This window comes from Pseudoliparis swirei, chromosome 2, assembly GCF_029220125.1.
Source record: "Pseudoliparis swirei isolate HS2019 ecotype Mariana Trench chromosome 2, NWPU_hadal_v1, whole genome shotgun sequence".
In the NCBI taxonomy this organism is placed as follows: Eukaryota; Metazoa; Chordata; class Actinopteri; order Perciformes; family Liparidae; genus Pseudoliparis; species Pseudoliparis swirei.
Genome location: NC_079389.1, coordinates 14,933,969 through 14,941,222, shown reverse-complemented (window position 1 = coordinate 14,941,222; position 7,254 = coordinate 14,933,969).

The following is a 7,254-nucleotide window of genomic DNA, read 5'->3' as shown; positions in this document are numbered from 1 at the left end:
GACCAGTCAGAGGATGTTAGCGAGGCAGACTGGCTTTCATTAGCCTAGTCATTTGGCATCACTGAACCATGAAGATGCTTAAGTGATATTATGTTAACCTCCTGTTTTACATCTAAAGTCGATATTAAATGTAATTAGGTAGCTTTTGTACTTCCCACATGGGTAATTGATGACTGATTGAAGTCATCTACCGACTGTCTGCTCTATTGTTCTGATCTCAGCCGTACTGTTTGCCATTTGTATAATGATTGACCAAGACCACAGAAATCAGTTAGTTTTCTAAGGCTTTGATTTTCACTGTGGCCACATCAAAAGGGAAATAGTGTGTCTTGTTAAGCAATTTTTGGTATCCCTGCACTTTTTTTAGACCAGAGTTGGCTGAAAAGATGTGATAAATGTTAAATGTCTCTATACTGTGAAAATAATCATCCATAGAAATGTGGAACACAACTGTGCCTTACAGTATCATGAGTATGTTTGAACTTTAAATATGGACGTGAGTCATATTCTGGTGGTCTTTTTACCAGAAACATTCAATGTAGCTGCAGAAAGTATTTTTAGAAGAAAGAGCATATTACAGTAGATCTGCAGTTTTGTCGCAAATGTCCAAAAGGTTTCACATGATACATATTTGGATAATTGGTTGTGTGCAATAATGGCTAATTGCTCACCAGGCTGGACAAAAAGTGTAACTCTCTGGTAATGTTGTTATACAAATAAAGCCATACATAGGTGTTTTTGTCAACAAATACAAACAAATGAATCACAGAAAGTCCAGTACACTACATAACTACAGAGCTATTCTACTGTTTATGTTGTTGTTTGTTGTATTAGGAGTATAATGAAATTCTATTTTTGCAACTGGCAAAATTATTGTATCTCTCTCTGGGTTGCTATTCTATTCTTTGCAGAGCATAATCCCAGTCACACAATATAATCAGTTTTTGACATATTTAAACTAAATTAATGAAATGACAGTTTAGCAAATATGTGGCATGAGAATAATACATCTGTATATCAGTAAATCTGATTTTAAGTTTATTATTCCGGAAACCAATTTTATCATAGCCCAACATTGTGGTTTAAAAACCCAGAGAGAGATACAATTACAAATGTACATATTTTGACACTCTATGGAAAGCATTTGTTCCTGGCGAAAGAATGTCATGATTTCTAAGATGACAGACCTAATTTTTGTGTGATGGTGTATGAAGCTCCTTTCGAGGCTTGTGTGCCCCACACTGAGCATGCATTCGAGCAGCACTGGAGAGAGGAGAGAGATATAGGCCTACAAGGATGTTCAGCGAGAGCACACAGGGAGGAAGTTGTCTTAATATTAACTCATTATTATCAATTTTGAATGCGAACGCATCATCATACTTCGATCAGTTAAAATGTTGATAACTTTTAAAGGAGTAGGGGATCGGTAAATGTGAAATCATGGAACATCAGACCAACATGGACAACGTGTACCTTCAATAATAATATGAATGGAATCGCGCAAGTCTGCTGCTATCTGGGAAGACAGAACATGGAAAGTAAGTCCGAGCCTTTATTCGAGCATACTGTAACAAAACCCACAGTATTCATTAAATAGTTCATTCCAATACAAAAGAAAAGGATCAAAACTTTTTGTACCAAAGAGGTGACTGTGGCATAATGCCATACAAATGCAGACCTGGTATGTGACCCAAACCTTATTTAGTCTTTTGATAAAACTATAATGGACTTTAAATACGATTCCTGGCTGACATAAGAAAATACTACCTCATTTTAAAGAACAATCACATGGGGAGCTGCACTTCAAAGAGGCAGAAACATCACTGAATATAACGCTCGAAAAATTGCATTTGGACAACGGAACTCAAGTGCCCTTTGTTGTCTGGACATAGCAGGTGTAATTGGTTCATGTTCAAGTGACTTTCTGCTTCATTAGTTGTGTTCATGTTTCTTTGTAGCCACAAGTTGCATCATCTACTTGGAACCAGGTTGTAAATCTAAAGCGAGGGCTCGATCAGGGGCTGCTGTGAGAGAGGCCTGTGAACTATGCAATGAAATACTGCAAACTGGTGATACACAATGAATAAAAAATATGGGGGTTGAGGGATGAAGGGGTGTAGGGGAGAAGAAACAAGGAGGGTTCAGGGGGTCGCGGAAAGATGGTTTGGAGGGGAGCGATGAGGGACCGCTGGTGGGAATTGGGGAAGTGTAGATTTGAGTGAGGGCCATCTCTTCAGAAGCTCAGGTGGTGCAGTCAGCATACATTAGTATAAAATAACGATGGTACTCAGCCTACATCATAAGCCACCATTAGCTTGACTAACAGAAGATTACATTTTTGAAAAATAGGGAAAACTTCAAAATGTGATATTATCAACGACATTTTATTCTCAGTTGGTACGGCATTCTTCTCGAATTCGATAGGGACCTTTTATTTCAAAACGTTTTTTTTATAAATTAGATATGTATTGGGCTAACAACATAACTAACCACTAAACAGAAAATACATGAATAAACGATAATCTAAACCAAATAAATGAACAAATAGGATTAGGAACACAATGAATAGAAATTAATTACAACTCAATAAAAAGGAATTCATGTGACAAGGTAGAATAAGTGACTCATATCATTGACTGATTAATTTATTTTGTCCATTGATGGTTCACATTGAATTTAGTTTAAATGATTTATGTACGGTTCAGCAAAAAGAAAAATTGTGAATCACCTTAATTGTATTTACATATTCATTTAGATCTCTAGTCTAAGATATTTATATCTAAGATTATTTTATTATGTGACTTAAATATATTTGGCCTAAAAACAACAAATTAATCATTTCCCCCTGGGAATGTTGTTGTTTCCCCTGACGGCTCTGATGGGCCGATTGGAGGTTGAGCTGCTTGCAGCGGCGGCTGCACCTCTTTAGAAATCTGCATCCAGTTGGATGATTGAAGTTCGTGGAATCGCACTCTCCATCTCGCACTGGATTTGGCTTTTTCTGATGACTTCAGAAGTTCAGAATTCTTTGTTGAGGTTCAGCTAGAACTGTTCTTCCTCATCTTCCTCTCTCTCAGCAGGATACCGAGGTAGTTTATCACTCCCATTCGTAGCAGCAGGGGTCATTACGGCACCGTTTGCCAGTTTAAAAAGTCTTTAATCTCAGAGTCTGTCTTTTTGAGTCTCTTGCTCTCAATAGTTCCTCAAATAAATCTTCAGTTGGTTGGTGCATCACAGGTCGGATCTGCAGAGCACATTAAATAGCACGGGTTTGCCAATGTGGACAGTTCAGAAACCCAAAACCGGAGAAGAGGCGGAACCGGCAGAGCCACGAGGGAGATATCTGGTGTAAAGGATTCAAAGATATTAATCATGATTGTAGTATTTTAGAAACAGGTTCTTCAGATTCCTGTTTCTCCTGTCGGCTGGATGTCCTCTCAGGCTGTTGGAGATACTTTCGAGCCTGTAGACGCACAGAACTGCGCTCATAGACCCTCCGCACCCCTCGGCACCAAGATAGGGTCATAATAAAACATGATAAACCGTAACGGTCTCAGCGCCAAGCGTCACCCCAATTCCTTATCTAGAGTCTTATCTGCTCTGAGTCTGTCCAAACACATGGTGACTTGAGTGTTCAACCATGAAGTGACATTTGGGTTCAGAGAGTAGTTCCTCAAATAAATTCATTCCTTCAGATTGTGTTACAGACATTTAAGTTTCATAATCCCTTGGAGGTTGTCTGCTGCACTGCGAAAACTCGACAAATAATTTTGGGTTGAGTGTTCCCAAGTAAGTTCCCTGATTAAATTGCTGCATGCAATTGGCCTGCGGTCGGGGGAAGGCGAAGCAGATGATGTCGCAGTACAGGGAGAAAGTGGACAAGAGTCTTTCACATCTTTCTGAACACATTACATTTTCCCACCAAGGTCAAGGAAAAGTAGTTAGGAACATCAGGATGTAATTTTTGGACTATTCGACCGCAACCTAGTCTTTACTGGGCCATGTTCCTGGATGTGACCTCATAGTTGACACAGTTTGTATGAACAGAATATACACAGCATTTCAATGGCTGCTGGCCAATATTTCCTCCATGTGTTCTTTTGGATGATGATGATGATGATGATGATGATGATGATGCAAGTAGCTTTGGGGCTAGAGAGGCAGATGGGCCCTCATCCTCCCAGCCCTCGCAGCTGGTATGACCTCCACGTCCCTTGAAAGCATGATATCTGTGAATACCCTGATTATGGCGAGGACAGACTGCATAGGCCCGCGGCCCCTCACTGTGCAGGTGAGTGTTGAGGCAGTAGAGTGGACATGATTGACTCTCGTTGCAAATCCTGTCGGAGAGCTGCATTCCGACAGGGAAAGACAGAGAGGTAGAGAGAATGGGAGATGAGATGAAAAAAGAGAGAGCCCGCCCTGCATTCTCTGGCTAATTCAGTGTTATTATCCTGCACAACAGGAGGTACCTGAAAAATAATTGGCCACAGCGACAGCTAAATGTTGCAATCTGGAGATGAAGCCAAAAGCACTGTAAAAGGTCACATGCCATTATACATTGTCCTGATCTTATTAGTGCGGCAGTCTGTCAAAAGACCCTCCATCAATTCACAGGCAAAATACTTCAGGGGTTAAATGGAATTACTCAGTAAGGATTGTATGTCTTTTATAGTGATACTGCCTAATTTAGTATATATATATATATATTTTTTTAAGTGTATATCTTCACTAGTGCATGACATTTCATGAATTTCCTCCTAAAACTATACGCAGACATGATCTACAGCAGCAGGAATAGCCAACAGTATGCCATGGTGTACAGAGAATATAGTTTCCATTCTAAAGATACTACTTACAGTGATTTTATGATGAAGAAAGAAGAGGAACTACTTAGTGAAATAGGATGTATCGTTCAGTAGCTGTCTTGTAATATTTGGTGCCATAGACAAGACTTATTGTACTTTTCTTTTATTTCAACATCATGGAAAGTCAGTCATTTCTATTTTAGCTTTAGTGTTAAAAAATAAAATCCACACAAAGTGTATTATCTTGATTAACAGAAATATACCTTTCAGATTACAAAGTCTCTAAACAAAAAATATGCCTTGATGTATGAGCCTGCAGCTGTTTATTTTATTAATGTTCCATGTTAGAATGACTAGAATGGTGCGAGAGTCCAGCTGTGCGGCAAAACCTTGCTCGAGTAAATGTCAACAAAGCAGAGCGCACAAACCTAAACCAAACAAACAACTGATCAGAATCATGCGGTCCCATTTCTTTTGATGGCACTTATTTCACTCATTCTCATCACCAATTTATTGACACAACTATTCATCAATAAGAATTGATGAAGGTTTTTTTATTTGTGTTGTTCTATTTTTTTTAATACAATTTAACTCAAATTAATAAGAAAATAAAAGTAAAAGAGAGAATATTCACCATTTCAGATTGTGAAACAACCTCATTTTATACAAGCACTGGCCCTGACACTGTCCTTGACCCAACTCACCCCTCCTTGGAGCAAATTCAAGTCAACTTGCATCTGTAGATTTACTTTATATGAACATAACAAAGACTTCAACGATGACAATTTTAGTTTAGTTAGAATGAGCAGTAACGTAATATCGCTAAGTGAACAGGAAACTCTACCAGATGATGTACGTGCATCATTTTCTGTTGATCTCTCAGGCCTGTGAAGGTAATCTGAATCCAGTGCAGGAGTGGCTGACTGCACTACTACCAACAGAGAGATCATGGTTTATAATGGAAGAGAACATTTCATAATTGGAGCTACAAAAAGAAATAAAGTTCAGTAGAGACCATGTGTGGGATGCATGAAGGTAGGATATCTTTGATTCTTCCTTATCATATTTATGAATACCTTTATTGGAAATCAAACTTTTATACCTGGCTACTAACCAAGCTTTGTACTCAGTGTGCTCCTCATTCGCCCCACAGACACATCTTTATATTAAAAGGTCTGGATATTTCAATAAAAAAAACAAGCATGAGGGCGGTGACAGTGAGGCGAACTCTTTGACGCTGAAGCTCGATATATTTAATGTTGAACAGTGGGCTACCGTTGGTGTTTTGAGGTTTCCATAGCATGACTGTGTCATACTTTGCCCAAACTCTTATCATAATTTAAAATAAAAGATCATAAGTTGAGTCCCCACTCCAGTAGAGACCGACTAAGTTTACAGTTTTGCATTCATAATTGTTTTTTTCAAACAGTGTTTGTAATTCAAAGATTCCTCCAATGTTTCATCATTTGTATTCAAATTCGCACTTCTGTGTTTCTGGTACAAACTAAAGGACTTGTCTAAACTTGTTTGTGTTTTCAGGCTGGTTAGCCATAATTTATCTGGAAAAATTCACAGCACAATTATTTTCTTGTCATCAATTATTTATTTATTGTTAGTATAAGGGAGGAAAGCACAATTACAGTTGTAAAAGGGACCTGGAGTGTAATTTGTAATTTTGCAAACAGCTAAGTGTTGATTGAAGTGCCAACATACCAACCAAGATGAATTTGGTAATATGGCAATTAGGTTCAAATCACCAAATCATTTGAAAAAATGTGTCAAAGAACGTTTGGAGGAAAACAAACACAACAAGTGATTCTGCCTATGAAGTGAATAAAATATACATAGTCACAATAACAAAACAAAATGATGCACAGTATAGTTAAATGTTACCTAATAATAAAAGTGAGAACATAATTCCCTGTGAGATTGTAGATTGTGACTCTTTGTTCGTACTGTGAGCAATTGTTTTGTTATATGAATTAATCAGTAACTCCTAGCAGGGTGTGTTGTTATTTCACTGAGTTCTTTGAGGAATGGAGGCAGCGATGGCAATACTTTTAACACAAAGGATTATTGCTTTCTTTGTCTTTGGTTCACAACAAAATAACAATCGACATGCATTCATAAACTGACTGAACAATAGGAGGTGTTGTCAGATAACTGAACATCTCGCCGTGAATAGCCAGATTGTGTTATGAATAACTGACCCAGAGTATGGTATTATTTGAAAGAAATAATAATCAGGACCCATCTCCAGAGCTTTCACAGAGCATATGGCTGATGTGAAAGCCTATTTTCTATTGCAATAATGCTATTATTGGGAGATAGTTTTGCAATATTTATGCTTTTCACCCCTCAATGCTCCAGCTATAATTGCTATCTTGTCCACCACCAAGCCTCTTTGTCAGCCGATCATTCACCTCATGCTAATGACCAACTGCCT